Source organism: Mytilus galloprovincialis, chromosome 5 (assembly GCF_965363235.1).
Source record: "Mytilus galloprovincialis chromosome 5, xbMytGall1.hap1.1, whole genome shotgun sequence".
Taxonomy (NCBI): Eukaryota; Metazoa; Mollusca; class Bivalvia; order Mytilida; family Mytilidae; genus Mytilus; species Mytilus galloprovincialis.
The window spans coordinates 42537625-42555310 of record NC_134842.1 but is presented as its reverse complement, the minus strand read 5'-3'; the positions used below and the strand labels follow the sequence as shown (position 1 = coordinate 42555310).

Below are 17686 nucleotides of genomic sequence, written 5' to 3'. Positions count from 1 at the left end.
GTCCCTCTTCTATACGTCCTCAATCCTCAATCTTATGGCCTGTACGCACGAATTGTCCCAATGTGCAGTTTTCCTCTCTGGTGCGTTTTCCTCGACGTATTTTCTCAAGTTCTCTGTGCTTTAAATTTGGTATGCGCTGGTTAAGATTGGGATTGAGGAACAGCAGTATTAAATCTGCCCGTTCTGTGCAACTAGAAAGTGATCCTGTATATATTAGTGGAGGATATCATTATTCAATATATAGTGTACATATTATATTCCTACATTCATGGTGGTGGGTTTTGTTCTACACGCCGTAACGGTGTGGTTGTCCTACAAAGGATGTGAAAATTTGGAAGAAGAAGAAGTTTACCTTATCTCCCTTTAGAACTATTTATAGATGGCGCTGTATACAACATGGATGCTGTAACATTATCAATTTATGTCTTATGTTTACATCTTCATGGCACACATTTAGTAAAGTTGTTTGATTGCCAGGGGGATGTTACATCACATTTCAAAAGGTTAGGACTGAAATGTGGACAGAGACGAGATTTTACAGCCGAAATTCTAAAATTATAATGGGTACAACTTCAAGTCAAATCGGCACCTGGTCAAATCGGCACCTTGTTAAATCGGAACTAGTCAAATCAGCACCTATTTAAAGTCAATTCGGCATCCTATAATATTTGATAAAATAAATATAAATAATTCTAAAAATGTATAAATTCATGATCTATTATGGGGGTTGGATTTTAGCTAGTCCAAATAATTATGACGTCTGGCAAGGCTATTTTAATTTTTTTCTGGGACGCCTTCCTACGACGTCATAACGCCGAAGCCATTTTTTACATCTGGAGTTTGAGAGCAAATTTTGGGGGGAACTTTGACACCTAATTTTAGGAAGTCGTCCCAGAAAAAAAATAAAATAGCCTTGCCAGACGTCATAATTATTTGGACTAGATTTTAGCATGCATTAAAACGCATCAAGCAGCTAGAATGCAAAAGTTTATTATCTAAAGTTTTCCCAACATTCTATGACTGACGTTTTGATAATTTTTCTTTTCAGGTAATTAATAACATAGTTACTTCAAAAACTTCATAAGAAACAACGAAGCCCTGCAATAATTAATGAAAAAATATTAACTACTTCCTGTAGGTCGTGACGTTTTCGCCTGGTTTTTGCATGCTGGGATTTAAAATACAATCATTAAAAGTCTTGGCTTTTAATCATATTTTAACGTAATTGTAAGCTCACCAATGACTTATGCTTTATCTAATAACCATCTGATAATAAGAAGATAAAACACACAGACGTGCAATTGTACACATTAATGAGATAAATTTTCTATGTAAAACGTATATATTTGAATTATTTTTGTAGACAACACAAAAAGTTATAAATTTATTTTTAATTAATGCATTTTCGGACTAATTAAGTGAATAAATTAACGTACAATAATCTGTTAAGACAATATGTTGGTGTACTCTTATTGATTGACCTTTTACTACCTCTGCTATGACTGTGTGTGTATTCACGGTTCTGTGGCAATACTCGTAGATGGCTTGTTGAAAGGTAAATTGTTATTTGCACTTCAGTATTTAACCACGCCTCTAGGGCACACCTTGCCAGGTGTGACTGTCTTTTCGGATCAGTGGATTATAAAACAAGGGAGCATTTAATACACACATTTAAAGTACATACTCAAGTTGGTGACGAATAAAAATAGATCGCCGTGGAAACCTAATTCATGTGTCAGAATGAAATGATATACACCGCTTGTCCTTGATTTATGTCTCATAAAAAAGGGGAACTTAGAAATTAGAAATAGCTTAACCAAAGCATTTTGATTGTCTTAATTAGGCAAAAAAATGTACGAGTTAGACTTTTGAAAGCCATGTATTAATTAATATCTGAAACTATCTGAAGATAACTCTACCGAAGCGGAATATAATATGTACGAATACTTTTGTTTTCACATCTTTTCACATTTATGATTAATTATTGTTATCTATTGTTCATTTAATTACTTAATTAGTACCTATATGTCTACTGCTTGGCATTAAATCTCTGTGTGGAAGGAAGGGATTATTACATATAGATTATATTATTTGGATGAGGATTTGAGCTAGCCTATAAAAACACATTAATTAGTTAACATACATTCAAGACCAAAGGATATTAACTTTGATGATTCAATTAACTTTTACTTAAAAACAACAGACAACGAATTTAATGTCATCTTTCCCTATTTTTGAATGTAATTATAAGTCTGTTCAACTGGCAAGAATACCCCTAAAGCGGACAAGCAGTTTATTCTTTAAGTTGCTGTCATTGAATATCAAGAAAGAAAATAAATCCCGAAATTGATTTGAAACTGTACGTAATACTTAATAGTTTTCCTAGAAAATATTCACATCCCTTGGGGATTATCAGTGTACCTCCAGTTGCATATATATATTACATGAATGTCGGAACAATTGTCATGATGACGAATTTCTTCCTTTATTCGAGAACAATCTATTTGATATATAAATCTGTGATTTTACTATGTTCATAACTTTGATGAACCAAAGCAAGTTATATATCGACCTGTATTTAAATCAAATTGGTTCTCTTCTTCTTCTTCTTCTTTTGGTATACAAAAGTCTATCGAATTCGTTGATTACATGCCGTTGGCATACGTTGACTAGTCTATTTACAAAACTTTTACCCAAATTTACACAAAATGTATGTTCCTTTCTTATGTTCAATGTATACATGTATATATTTTAAATTACGCTATAGTTCCGTAACTTTCTATCCAGGCGTATAAACGAATCGACAACAAGTGCGTACATTTTTTAAATCAATATCTGGTATGTTCCAATCTGTCCTTTACTATTGACAACGAGTATATATTACATTTTTCCAAATAAACCCTTGGAAAAAATATGTAAATAGATTTCTACTTTCTTCAAATCTTTGTGGTTTATAGACATATCATGATTTTTTTATCGGAGAAGATGACAAAATAGCGGAATGCAGACAATTGATACTCAAAATTTAAAATCAATGGTGATCTCTTATCTAGCGGAATAAAACTTTAATATCTATAAATTTGAGCATTTTTATACAGAATGGACATAATATCAATTTTTGATTTTTTTGCGAAGTTTCCCTTTAAACCAACAATCCTGCAAAATGTTCAACTGGTTAAAAAATGTATAAAAAATATCCATTACCTCTTATACATAATTAAAAATACACATTTAGTTTATATGAGAGAAAAAAATATTTACATCAACCCCCAAAAAATGTGAATAAAATTAAGTGAATATCTCTAGACAACCTCTTCCTTAATTAACTCTTCTTGCGTAAATACTGAAAAATTTCTGGACAACCCATTCCTTATTATACCCCCGCTTTAAAAAAGGGGGGGTATACTGTTTTACCTCTGTCTGTCCTTCCGTCAGTCCCATGAATATTTTCGTCGCATTTATTGAAATCTACGTTTTGTATTACGAAAATCTTAGATTGAAACCATTTTTCTCTTAAAAAAACAACTTTCCAAAATATACTTTCTGTCTCTTCCGGTACTACTTTTCGATTGAGAGCGAACAATTTGATTTTGAGCTTAATACATTTTATGCTTCTTCATAAAGTGATCATAATTGGCTTTAGTTTACGTTTAATCCATTTAATCCATTAAAAGCGTCATTCATTCCCAATCTCTTGTTTATTGTTGGACTCATTTTTGTTAAAAAAAAATTTGGCTGCCATTGCACACTACGGTTCGGAACCAGACCAGATATGACAAAAATCCGCATTTTCACGATAGAGAACTACGCATAAAAAGACTATTTTTCTGAAAACTTTGTCAAAAATATATATATCATTTTGATGTAAAGATTAGAAACAACTGGAACTAAATCATTGGCCCAATTGGGTACCTTGAAACAATGAATTTCATAGACATGATGAAGAAAAAAGTTTTTAAATTGAGATTTTTTTGCTATTTATAACACTTTCTTTACTCTTTTGATATAAAAAAAAAAAGGTTTCTTTTTTGTACTAGATATTTATATGTTTATCATTGTATATATATACAAGTTGCACTATGATAAATCATTCATTCATTTTACTTTCATCATGTTCATGACTTATAGTAACTGAAACCACATATATATATTTTTATTTGGCACAAGAGGCAAAAAATAATTCTGTAACTATAAATGAATAAATAAAACAAACTGAAGCAACTGTATTCATGGTATTAGTGATTAGTCTAATTGTATTCTCAGTAATGAATTGAACAATATAAACATATACATGTATAACATAAAGGAAATCAATGGAAATAGAGCATCGCTGAGACGCGACAAATGACACAGTTAATTTTTTTTTTACGCCAAATGGGATGCTATCTTCTGGGGATAACACTGCACTTGTAAGAAAGGGACTTCAGGATCAGCCTTTCTGAGATCCATAAATAATTGTACTACAAATGTAGCTTTTTCTTCATAATATAATAGTGAAAAAAAAACTATTATTAATGTTGTTTTAATCATAAATATGAATCCAGCTGTTCACAATCTTTTTACCGATTTACTCCTATCACAATTTTATAGTATTGAACACAATCATGACAATATACATGTATACACATAGACATACATGTTCATGTATGTAGTATATATGCACATGGGTAAAACATTTTTTGATGAACTGAACATGATAGATATATTTTTTTTTAATTTCTACTTCAGGTGGAAAATATTAGCTGCAGTTTATCATTGTTTATTATGAATTTCAAATGTTTGCGTAACATGGACAGCTTATGACATATGATTTTTTTCTTCAATTTGCACAGGATTATGTATAGTCTGCTACAACATATACAAGAGATGCAGTCAAAAGAATGCTACATGTATGACTGAGGAAGAGAATTAACCAGCTCAGCTACATTGTACAAGTACCACCGGAGCCATTAATAGATGTATGTACATGTACAAACAAAACTTTTAAAAAAAATGTTCTTAGTTCATGTAGCTATAAACATGTACATGTAATGTATACTTTATACATGTACATGTAGTTCATTATGATTGTCTAGTCCAGTACATGTAAGTCATGAAAAAAATCTAATATATCAAAAATGTAAAGTTCTTACATTTTTATGGTCTACTACCTACGATAGTAGAGGGGCATAATGTTTTCTGGTCTGTGCGTCTGTCCTTCCGACCGTCCGTCCTTCCGTCTGTCTGTCTGTTCGTTCAGGTTAAAGTTTTTGGTCAAGGTAGTTTTTGATGAAGTTGAAGTCCAATCAACTTCAAACTTAGTACACATGTTCCCTATGATATGATCTTTCTAATTTAATTGCCAAATTAGAGTTTTGACCCCAATTTCATGGTCTACTGAACATAGAAAATGATAATGCGAGTGGGGCATCCGTGTACTATGGACACATTCTTGTTAATACTTTGCATGCTTTGATTAAATATTCATGTTTTAATTTGTCAATGATCTGGAAATGATCAAAAATTAAAAAAAAAAGTAACCTTGATTGGCATAAATGAAAACTTGACCGAAAAGGACTTAAAATGAAATTGAAAAAAAAATAATATGTAATGATCTGCCCGAAAAGCATGAAAAGGACTTCAAATGATTTTTAAATTTTTTTTTTATGTAATGATCTGTAAATAGAACTGTGTTAACTCTAAAAGTAGGAGCTATATTGTGTCACTCCATTTGTCCTTGGCCAGTTGGTCCTAAAAAATTCAGTGACTCAATTTCAGTCACCTGTTTCTCTGAAACTACTTCTTATACTGACTATTTTATGTATGAGCTTCACAGTGATAACTTGTAATATCTGAGCACTTTTCAGATCTATCAAACACCTACACAATGTACATGTACTGCCTGTAAGCAGAAAATTGGAACTACAAGGGGGATAATTGGTATTTGTAATATGACATTGCATGCCTTCTTGTTAAAATTTCATAATTTTTGCAGGAAAATCAATTTGATCCAGAGAGTCATTACAATACTAGGAAAAGAAAATATGTTTATGCATCTCAAACCAGTGATAAGGTAATTATGGACAATGATGGATAATAACTTCAACTGCTTTGTGAGCTCTTGTTGGATGAGTAGCAGCTGGCATTTTTACATCTGCTGTTCTTCAAATTACATCTTTCAATCTTCTCCTTTCAAACTGAATAGCCAATAAGAAGTACATATATATTGAAGTACAAGTAATTCATGATAAAAAAAATCTTTAAAACTTTATCCTCTGAATTTCTGAGCCAATCAGGACAACACTTGTGAAATGGTCCATAGATGATCCTCTTTGAAAACTAATGTACATGAGGTGACCATTTGGATTCCTGTAATGTATTTGAATTTTGAAAATTTGGCCTTACTTTTAAATTGGTCCACATTGAGCATGTTGAGGTCCAAAGGATCCCAAATTAATCTGTGTGATTACACCACAAACTAATTATTCTGGTACTACGATATGCTTATACTAACTGCATTAAGATTTTTTATTTTTGAACCAATTTAAATTAATCCATATTAAAGTCCAAAAAGTCCAATATTATAAAAAAAAGAAGATGTGGTATGATTGCCAATGAGACAACTCTCCACAAGCAATGACGACAAAGAAATTAATAATAATTGCCTTTAGATTAGTTCACATTTAGATCCAAAGGGTCCAAAATTAAACTTTGTTTGATTTTAATAAGAAGAAAAAATGAAATTTGTATCCATATTTTAGTGTTTGTGTCCAGTTTTCAAATTTTCTTAAATTTCAGAGACCAATTAAATTTCGTTCGATTTCAATAAAAATTAATCATATTGGCTATATTTAGATTTTGATTTTGAGCCTTTGTATCAAATTGGTCCAAATTTATGTTCAAATTAAGCTTTGTTTGATTTTATCAAAAATTTAATTCTTGGGGTTGATATGCTGAATCTAACCATGTGTATTTAGATTTAGAATATTGGGTAATACAGAAGGTAATGTAATGTCATACATGTCATATATTAAGTTCTTTGATCAAATTCTTTAAGTCAGGAACTTTTGATGTGTCAAATATTTAATCACAATCCAATTTTAATATAATTTTATATAATTTAAATTTTTATAAAATTATTGTTGATTAGAAATTTAGGATAGATACAGTAAGTCTCACAGCCATCCAATATCATGAATATGATGACAATTAGCATGTTCATGTAGCCTAAGATAATACCTTAATATTGGTTTATTTGAGAAATTTAAAACATAGAGTTTTATATACCTTCAATACTTGCAAACATCATGAACATTATAGGATTAAACACATTTTTCTAGAGGTTATTGCTGTAATGGCTGTGTAAACCGGGGCGATTAACTCACAAACTAAATATTCAGATTTGTATATATATGTCAAGTTTGTGAGCAGGGTTTCCCCTGGGTCAATCATTAATTTTGCCACCTCTTTCGCCAGAACAATATATTTTTCGCCACTTTATTATTTTATTCGCCAAGTATCATAAATATACTGTTTGTTTGAAATTTCCCTTCTTTCTATCTTCCCCCCCTCCCCCAACCAAAATGAGTTTGCCCTATTGTTGTCTATGATTATTCTCAAACTCATCTTTTAGTTTACATTGTAAATTGTAATGAAGAAACACTAAACACTACTTTTTATACGATGGCAAAAATTGAAAATTTTTTGGTCGTTTATTGGTATCACGTTGGGGTCAGCGTCGTTGTCGTCGTCCGAATACTTTTGGTTTTCGCACTAAAACTTTAGTTTAAGTAAATAGAAATCTTTGAAATTCAAACACAAGGTTTATGACCATAAAAGGAAGGTGGGATTGATTTTGAAAGTTTTGGTCCCATCAGTTTAGGAATTAGGGGCCAAAAAGGGCCCAAATAAGCATTTTCTAGGTTTTCGCACTATAACTTTAGTTTAAGTGAATAGAAATCAATGATATTTTGACACAAAGTTTATGACCACAAAAGGAAGGTTGGGATTGATTTTGGGTGTTTTGGTTCCAACTGTAAGGAATTAGGGTAAAAAAAAGGGGCCCAAATAAGCATAATTCTTGGTTTTTGCACAATAACTTAAGTATAAGTAAATAGAAATCATTGAAATTTAAACACACGGTTTATCAACACAAAAGGAAGGTTGGGATTGATTTTGGGAGTTGAGATCCCAACAGTTTAGGAATTAGGGGCCAAAAAGGGGCCCAAATAAGCATTTTTCTTGGTTTTCGTACCATAACTTTAGTATAAGTTAATAGAAATTTATGAAATTTAAACACAAGGTTTATGACCATGAAAGGAAGGTTGGGATTGAGTTTTGGTCCCAACAGTTCAGGAATAAGGGGTCCAAAGGGTCCAAAATTAAACTTTGTTTGATTTCATCAAAAATTGAATAATTGGGGTTCTTTGATATGCCGAATCTACAAAAAATGTTACTGTGTATGTAGATTCTTAATTTTTGGTCCCGTGTTCAAATTGGTCTACGTTAAGGTCCAAAGGGTCAAAAATTAAACTTAGTTTGATTTTAACAAAAATTGAATCCTTGGGGGTTCTAGGTGTAATACCACCAAATCATGGTACGTCACATCCGGTTGTATACGAAAGTAGGTCTAAAAAAATATTCCCTTGAATTTGACAGTTGTAGGTAATTAATCCTACATTTTATTACAGTAAAAACATTTCTGTGTCATAAACATATGTCTTGCGTATTTCAAAACACCATTATTTTTTATTTTGGATTTCTATAGAAAATTTTGTAATCTTGAGGTTACATGGTGACTAAACCTTGTACACAGATAAAATAAGGGGAGACATTTGATTGATTAACTTCCAATGATGGTTATTTTCTTATATGTAATTAAATGTTATGTGAATTTTTTTCTATAGTACTGGACAGGATAAAACTTTACTCATGCCAAGTATTTCTTTATTTGAAACAAAGATAAATTCTGCACATTTTTTTGAAAAGTGCAAATTTAACAAAGACTAATAGGGGAAAATCAATGGTGGTATTACACCTTGATATGCTGAATCTAAAAATGTACTTAGATTTTTGATTATTGGCCCTGTTTTCAAGTTGGTCCAAATCAGGGTCCAAAATTAAACTTTGTTTGATTTTAACAAAAATTGAATTCTTGGGCTTCTTTGATATGCTGAATCTAAACATGTACTTAGATTTTTAAGCAGTTAAGCTGCTTTATGCGAGCACCCTAGATTTATGTTCTACCCAATAAATGCTGAAATATGTGCCACTTTTATTATCTGGCTGGCTATCATGTTATTTATAACTAATTGTACACTTTTGTCATACTTTTTATTCTGGAATATAAAAAATATTATCATAAAAACGTTAAATGGTCGTCGATTTTCCCAAAAGTTTTGAAGATGCACATAGGAAGTAGTGCTCGATAGAAATCCTTCTATAGTTTATTTTCCCCTGTGCTGTTGGCTAAGATGCCAAAGAACAATTGTATGAAATATTTGGTCGCCGAAAATCTATAAAGATGAGTCGTTTACATTTCCCAAATGGCAAAAGTCGTAGGAATATTGTTTGTCATCGATACGTATTACATACGTCAGTACTGTAGTCTAGTAATAAGTTGGCGGCAATTTCAAATTACATAGAAGACGAAATTTACGTACCTTTTTAATTGAGAGGATTCTGATGATTAGGGCTTTCGGTGGCTTCAAGTGCCGGCTACTTCACTGACAAAAATATAATTCAAAAAGATAAAAAATATCTTTTTTCAAATGTTTACAGGCAGCCGAGAGACGTATTGTCGCAAAGTCGCGGTCACGATAAACAAGGGTGAAAAGTCAGTGTTTTCCGTGGGCTAAATATAGTTCACATGAATTCAGGTCACTGATTGGTTGTCTATTTAAAGTCAGAATGCATCGTTTCTTTTCAAAGATAACAAGAGAGAGGTTCCGGTAGTCATTAAACGATAACAATAGAGACGTTCCGATGGCCATTAACTCGTTGGCTTTTTTTTTGGCTTTTAAAACGTGAAGACAATCAGATAGGATGACAATCTTATGTTATGGAATAATATCAGTCAAATTAAAGAAAGTGTAGTAGATTGTTCAGAATCTGGAAAACAGTATCTTTTGAAGTTCATTTTTCAAAGTCCACGTGGTGTTCAAAAACGAAAGTAGAATATTGTCGACTCGACCTCAAATAAATAACATTTCCAAATGATTTATGTATCAGACTTATTGAACAGTTTACAAAAAAAAATAAAAAATCAGAGGATATATCAATTTTCTGTCAATGCTTGAGAAATAATTGTATGATTTAAATACGCGTAACAGTCTCTAGAGAGAAGAGGGGGGTCATTTGTTTACAAATTCACGTAGTTATGCAAAATAAATCGATCAAGATTTATAACAAACCGGATTATTATATAAATAAAACTCCTTTAAAAGTAAATGAATTTTAAGCATAAGGTAATAAAAATAAAAAACTATAACATAAAAAAAATGAAATTTCTTTGAGATTTTTATTTCTTTCTTAAATTTCATACATAAAAAATGGTCAGTTGAAAGATGAAATTAGGTGCCAGGAGATTGCGAGAATGCAGGATTTCATGCTCTATTTATGCCAGAGCTTCTGGTGGCCTTGAGGGGCCCCAGACCCCCTGCCGTAAGGCACCAAGCTTATAGCTTGGTGGGCCGCGTCTGGCTTCGCTGAACGCATGTTACAGCCGCCTATAATTTTAATTGAGCCTTCTACTTCAATTTCATGGGAAAGCCCTGCATTAGTGGGTCCTCACTATGGACAGGTGCATACAGAATGTGGTGGCTTAAACATCTTAACTGGCACAAAACTCTCCCCTAACATAGGACAGCTGTATGTGTATAATCTCAAACATTGAATCTTTATAAATATAAATTGGAAATAACTTTTGAAAGTAGTACGATTGCATAACATAAACATTACTGTACAAGCATTATTTGATACTTTAGAAATAGCTGAGAACAATGCCTGAGATAAATAATTGACACTATTCATCTGACCTTTACCAAGTTTGCCTTTGGGTTTTTTGATTAACTGCCTATAGCACCCTTTGGTGCTTTGATTTATTATGGGCCCAGTTTTCTAGTTGGTCCAAATCAGGATCCAAAATTATTATATTAAGTATTGTGCAATAGCAAGAAATTTTCAATTGCACGTACAGTATTCAGCAATAGCAAGAAATCTTCAATTGCACAGTATTGTGCAATAGCAAGTATTTTCAATTGCACAGTATTGCGCAATAGCAAGAAATATCTAATTGCACAATATTGCGCAATAGCAAGAAATTTTCAATTGGAGTTATCTTTCTTTGTCCAGAATAGTAGTTGAATCAACTTAAATCATTGTTTTATACAATATACAATGTATATTCACTTTTACTACCAACTGATAAATTAAAACAATCTTTACCATTCAGTGATAACAAGCACTTTTTTTACATTTTAATATTTTATGATGTATTTAAATGAGTAGTTATTGTTGCAAACTCCATTAGAAATTTGGATTGAGATCAGTTTTGGAATAAGGGAAAGGGAGATGTGAAAAAAAAATTGGGGTGGAAGGGGGGGGGTCAATTTTTCTCATTTCAGATTTCATGAATAAAAAGAAAATTTCTTCAAACATATTTTTGAGAGGATTTATATTCAACAGCATAGTGAATTGCTCAAAGGCAAAAAACAAATTTTAAGTTTATTAGACCACATTCATTCTGTGTCAGAAACCTATGCTGTGTCAACTATTTAATCACAATCCAAATTTAGAGCTGAATCCAGCTTGAATGTTGTGTCCATACTTGCCCCAACCGTTCAGGGTTCAACCTCTGCGGTCATATAAAGCTGCGCCATGCAGAGCATCTGGTTTAAAATAAGCTCTTTGCTTTTTTAGCTTATAGGGAAGGGGGGATCCATTATATTTGGAACAACTTACCTTAAAGAGGGGTCCACTTACTTTCACTTTTAAAGAAGAGATACAAGTTCAGGAAGAAAATAAATTCCTGGACATGTCTGACCTTATAATTGCAGATAGATGTAAAGCTCTTTAGGAAAGGTTTCTTATTTTTTTTAAAACAAAACAAATTTTGTAATGGATCCCTCATTACATTTGTAGTAAAAAAAAAATACATTGAAGGTCTAACATACATTTGAGTTGTTGATCTCAACCTGTTGAATATATTCCTTCATCCGGACAGTTTTCTATTCCAAACCAATGATATGAAATAGTTGACGTAAAAATATGAAAAAGTTGAGACGTAAAAACTATCCTTGAAACACATGCATCGCCAAAACGACTTTAATGAAAAAAGACCATTTCAAATCAATTATCTATATCAGAGCCAAAAGTTGGCTTTAAACACATGCGATGCAAAGTGGTAAAATCCTTTATGTGACATGTGACATATATGTCATTTAATCATATCATTTTGTCAAACAATACAATTAACACCTTCATCGATTAGTTCTTTGTTGCTTATAGCTATTTTAAAAGGTGGTACCCAACACTTTCACTAAAATTAATTTGGCTCGTTTAATTTTCATAAAATTTTGTCAAGTATGTACTTTGACCCTTTAACAAAAATATAAAAATTTCAAAAATTTTGAACCAACTGTTTTGTCAGAAGAATTACACTGGTTATATAGCAGTTTGACAAACACCAATTTTGATCATTGAGAAGCTAAATATTCCTTTTACAACACAACGTAATTAAAACATTTAGATGACTTTACAGAGTTATCTCCCTGTTGTGTTAGGTACCATCTTAAATGCAATCACCTGATTATTGATTTTTTGTCAAAATTTTAACAAGCTTAAGGTCAATTCAGAGTATTGTCTGATCAGGTAAAGTCTGAGAAACTCAAAACAAACCAAATAAACAAGATTAAATTCTTTTGCAAATGATGGAATTTATTCACCACAATTATTATTTTTTCAAAATACGAAAATGGCAACTGCCAGCGTAAACCCTGTTTGTGAGTAAGAGACCCAGTTTACACATCAATAACCTCTAGAAAAAATATGTTTAATCCTTATAATTCTTCAGGCAATCATAAGCGATTATTAATTAACATCATTTAATTGATGATTACCACCAAAAGCACAATGGAATATTGTAACTAAGGAGTATGCCACCATCTTTACTTTCTAAAAACCATAAATGTCCGATAAATGCAACAGGATTTAAAAAGAAATAGCACTTACCTCAAAAACTTCATTTTAACTAGATATAAACTGAATTTGAAGTGTACAAGTAACGAAATAATCTTCCCTTTGAAAGTTTTCTATCGTATGACATTGTGTTTTGCCTAAATTGCCATGACGTAAATTCACCAAATCATTCATGAAATTTCCCGGAATTGTGTATGAATCTTAATTTTATACAGTTATACATTTTTAAATAAAATTGAGAATGGAAATGGGATATGTGTCAAAGAGACCACAACAAGTAAAAACAACAGCAGAAGGTCACCAACAGGTCTTCAATGTAGCGAGAAATTCCCGCACCCGGAGGCGTCGTTCAGAGTGCCCCTAAACAAATATATACTAGTGCAGTGATAATGAACGCCATACTAATTTCCAAATTGTACACAAGAAACTAAAATTAAAATAATACAAGACTAACAAAGGCCAGAGGCTCCTGACTTGGGACAGGCGCAAAAATGCAGGCGTTTTTGCGCCGCCTGTCCCAAGTCAGGAGCCTCTGGCTTTTGTTAGTCTTGTATTATTTTAATTTTCTCAACCCACCCCCTATACCTCTAGCCAATATAGAAAAGTAAACGCATAACATCACACACATTAAAATTCAGTTCAAGAGAAGTCTGAGTCTGATGTCAGAAGAAAAACCAAAGAAAATTAAAACAATTGAAAGTCTTTCCACAACAAAGAAATTTTGATAAGAAGATAGTTTCTTCATACTGATGCAATTAATAATGGTTTAATTATATTTTTGAGAGATATAAGGGAGATAATATGCTACTTCTGGTGAAATGAATGTCACTTCCGGTCTCATATGAGAGCTTTTTTCACACTGATTCCAAAAATATATAGTTTCTATATACTATTGTATGTAGAATGGGAGATAATTAGCCACTCCGGTTTGTTGGAAGTCATTTTTAGTCGTCAGTAATCAGTTTATGTATCTATATGACGAAATATATGGATTCTGAGTACTTTTATATGTAAAAATTGCAAAAAAAGCTACTTCCGGTTTTCCCAAGGTCACTTCCGGTAGTCATTTTTCAAGGTCATTTGTCATTTAACCTTTTGTACAAGGTCAAATGCCTTTATAATGAACTTAGTTGAAGTTATAATGAAATAACGTCATATCAAGACATTTCAGGGGCACCAACTCCTATAAGATGCCATTCAATTGTATAAGTCTAAATGTAGCATATCTTCATTACAATAAAGCAGACATTTTGCACTTGTTCTTTTATATGTACCTTTCAAAGTGACAGAGAAAATGCAAAAACAAGCAAAAGTCACAAATGAGAACTTGACCTTGACCTTTGACCTTGACCTCAATTTCTAAGTTAGTACCTAGGGGACTCATATATATAAAAACATTCCGTACGGTTAATGGTTTATAAGTTAAAAATACATTCCGACAAATTTATTTTGTAAAGGTAGATAACTCCTATAAAATTTCATCAAATTGCTTTGATCCAAATTAGCCAAATATTCCTAAGGATGTAACGAACAATTAAGAAAAAGAATTTTGTAGATATCTTTTTTTGTTACGAAGGAGATGCACACAAATGATAAACAGTGAATAGGGAGATAACTCTTACAAAGAAAATTGTTCGTCTTAGCAGGGTGAGATTTAAAGCCGTATAAACTATACGATACAATATACAAAATATCTAAGCGACATATTGTGAAACAAAAATTTTAGAATGTGGCGGAAAAAAAATAAATAATAATAATCAGAACAAATACAATTAAAAACCAATTGTTCAGAGAACAATTGAAAGTCTTTCCACACCAAAGAAATTTTGATAAGAAGATAGTTTCTTCATACTGATGAGATAAATAATGGTTTAATTATGTTTTTGAGTGATAAAAGGGAGATAATATGCTACTTCCGGTGAAATAAATGTCACTTCCGGTCTCATATGATAGCTTATTTCACACTGATTCCAAAAATATATAGTTTTTATATACTATTGTATGTAGAAGGGGAAATAATTGGCCACTTCCGGTTTGTTGGAAGTCATGTTTAGTCTCCAGTAATCAGTTTATGTATCTATATGACAAAATATATTGATTCTGGGTACTTTGAGATGAAAAATTGCAAAAAAGGCTACTTCCGGTTTTCTCAAGGTCACTTCCGGTAGTCATTTTTCAAGGTCATTTGTCACCTAATCTTTTGTACAAGGTCAAATGCCTTTATAATGAACTTAGTTGAAGTCATAATCAAATAACCTCATATCAAGACATTTGAGGGGCAACAACTCCTATAAGATGCCATTAAATTGTATAAGACTAAATGTAGCATATCTTCATTACAATAAAGCTTACATTTTGCACTTGTTCTTTAGTATGTATCTTTCAAAGTGTCGGAGAAAATGCAAAAAAGTATGTATCTTTCAAAGTGTCGGAGAAAATGCAAAAACAAGCAAAAGTCACAATTGAGAACTTGACCTTGACCTTTGACCTTGACCTCATTTTCTAAGTTAGGACCTAGGGGACTCAAATAAAAACATTCCAGGGTTATACGGTTAACTGTTTATGAGTTAAATGAACATACCGACAAATTTATTTTGTTAAGGGAGATAACTCCATAAAAATTTCATTGAATCGCTCCGATCCAAATAAGCCAAAAATTACTGAGGATGTAACGAACTATTTGTAAAAAGAATTTTGTCGATATCTTTTTTTGTTACGAAGGAGATGCACACAGATGAAAAACAGTGAATAGGGAGATAACTTTTACAAAGAAAATGGTTCGGCTTAGCAGGGTGACAGTGTTCTCCCCAGGCCGTTTTAGTGTCGTGGTACCACGACGCTATATTTTTTCACCGTGATGCTATAATAATTCCCGCGACGCTATAATTATTTTGAAGATGCTATTTTACTTGTCCTCAATTTTGAACTTTCATCTATTATCGATTATAATCATAAAAATTAAATCACCTTTAATTGTAATCCCTTTAAGTCGGACACTAAAGGCAATTAAGAGATTGAATAGCCAGGTGTTAATTGTCCTCAGGGTGATAACTGTTTGGATGCGAATATCCCAAGCTGACACTTGCCACGTGTCTGCAATCACCAATTTCGACATGGAAAAATTCAATTACAAAAGCAATTCGAAATCTATGTTTTGTATTATGAAATTTCAAAGATTAAAACGATTTTTTTATTTTTTAAAAGGTCGTTTATTTGTGCAACTCGAGTCTCCAAAAAATACTTTCTTTCTCTTCCGGTAATACGAGAGCGAGAATTTTGGTTTTGAGCTAAAATAAGTTTGATACTTCTTTAAAAAGTGATCCTAATTGGCTTAAGATTATGTTTAATTCATTTAATGCATTAAAAGCGTCTTATTCATTCACAATCTCTTGTCAAACAATGTTTATTCTCGGATTTTTTTTCGTAAATTTTTCTACGGCCGCCATTGCACATTTTTGTGTAAACTACGGATCGGAACCGGACCAGATATGACAAAAATCCGCATTTTCACGATAATGACAACAGACGGACGGTAGACAGAAAAAATATACCTAGAGAAAACTACGCATTAATAGACTATTTGTTAGATAACTTTGTTAAAAATACGTATCATTTTGATGTAAAGATAAGAAATAACAGGGACTAATTCATTCAGTGCCATGAAACAAGTTTTTAAATTGATATTTTTTTTGCTACTTTTACTACTAGTACTTTATCTTTACTTAATATAATATAAAAAAATAGTTAATTTTTTGTACTAGATATTTAGTTTTGTATATATACAGGTTGCACTTTAATGAACCATTCATTCATTTGACTTATTGTTGGGTAACTGAAAGCACATATCTATTTTTATTTGGCACACTAGGAAAAAAATTAATTCTGTAACTATAAATGAATAAAGAAAAGTTTTTGGTCAAGGTAGTTTTTGATGAAGTTGAAGTCCAATCAACTTGAAACTTAGTACACATATTAACTATGATATGATCTTTCCAATTTTAATGCCAAATTAAAGTATTGACCCCAATTTCACTGTCCAGTGAACATGTAAAATGATAGTGCGAGTGGGGCATCCGTGTACTATATATGGACACATTCTTGTTTTTTTCTGTTATATGTGCATTAAATAGAAAAAAGTCTACTGTTATGTTTATTTGTTTTTCAATCTCAATTTGATGAAAATCCTGGGATCCTTTTATGCATGTGTATTGCGCATGAATAGATCACTGAAGTTTATGAAAGTCAGGTTTCAGAAACATGAAATCAGGAGCCTGTAATTCAGTGGTTTTACGTTTGTTTATGTGTTACATATTTGTTGTTCGTTCATTTTTAACCGGATTTTTGTGACAAAAATGTCGGTTATTGATTTGGGGATGTACAGCGGGCAACCGGTCGGGCGGGCGGCCGGGCAGCAACTAAATATTGTCCGTGCATTTACTCATGAACCGTTCAACCAAAGCTTTTCAAATTTTAATATGTTGTTACAGACAACAAAATGAAGGTCAAGTCC

General features: G+C 31.9%; 1 protein-coding gene across 3 annotated transcripts in view; it reads left to right on the top strand.

Moving 5' to 3' along the window:
- Positions 1-363: 363 nt before the first annotated feature.
- The window catches only part of LOC143075848 (fibroblast growth factor receptor 2-like), a 47565-nt gene continuing 30242 nt past the window's right edge, over positions 364-17686 (top strand). For 2 of the 3 annotated variants that reach the window (XM_076251428.1, XM_076251426.1), the window contains exons 1-3: positions 364-503; positions 4833-4958; positions 5975-6052. The gene's annotated coding sequence lies outside the window, so the exon portion shown is untranslated. Of the gene's footprint in view, positions 504-562; positions 1556-4832; positions 4959-5974; positions 6053-17686 lie in introns of those variants that run through there. The other variant, XM_076251427.1, reaches the window with a different exon arrangement.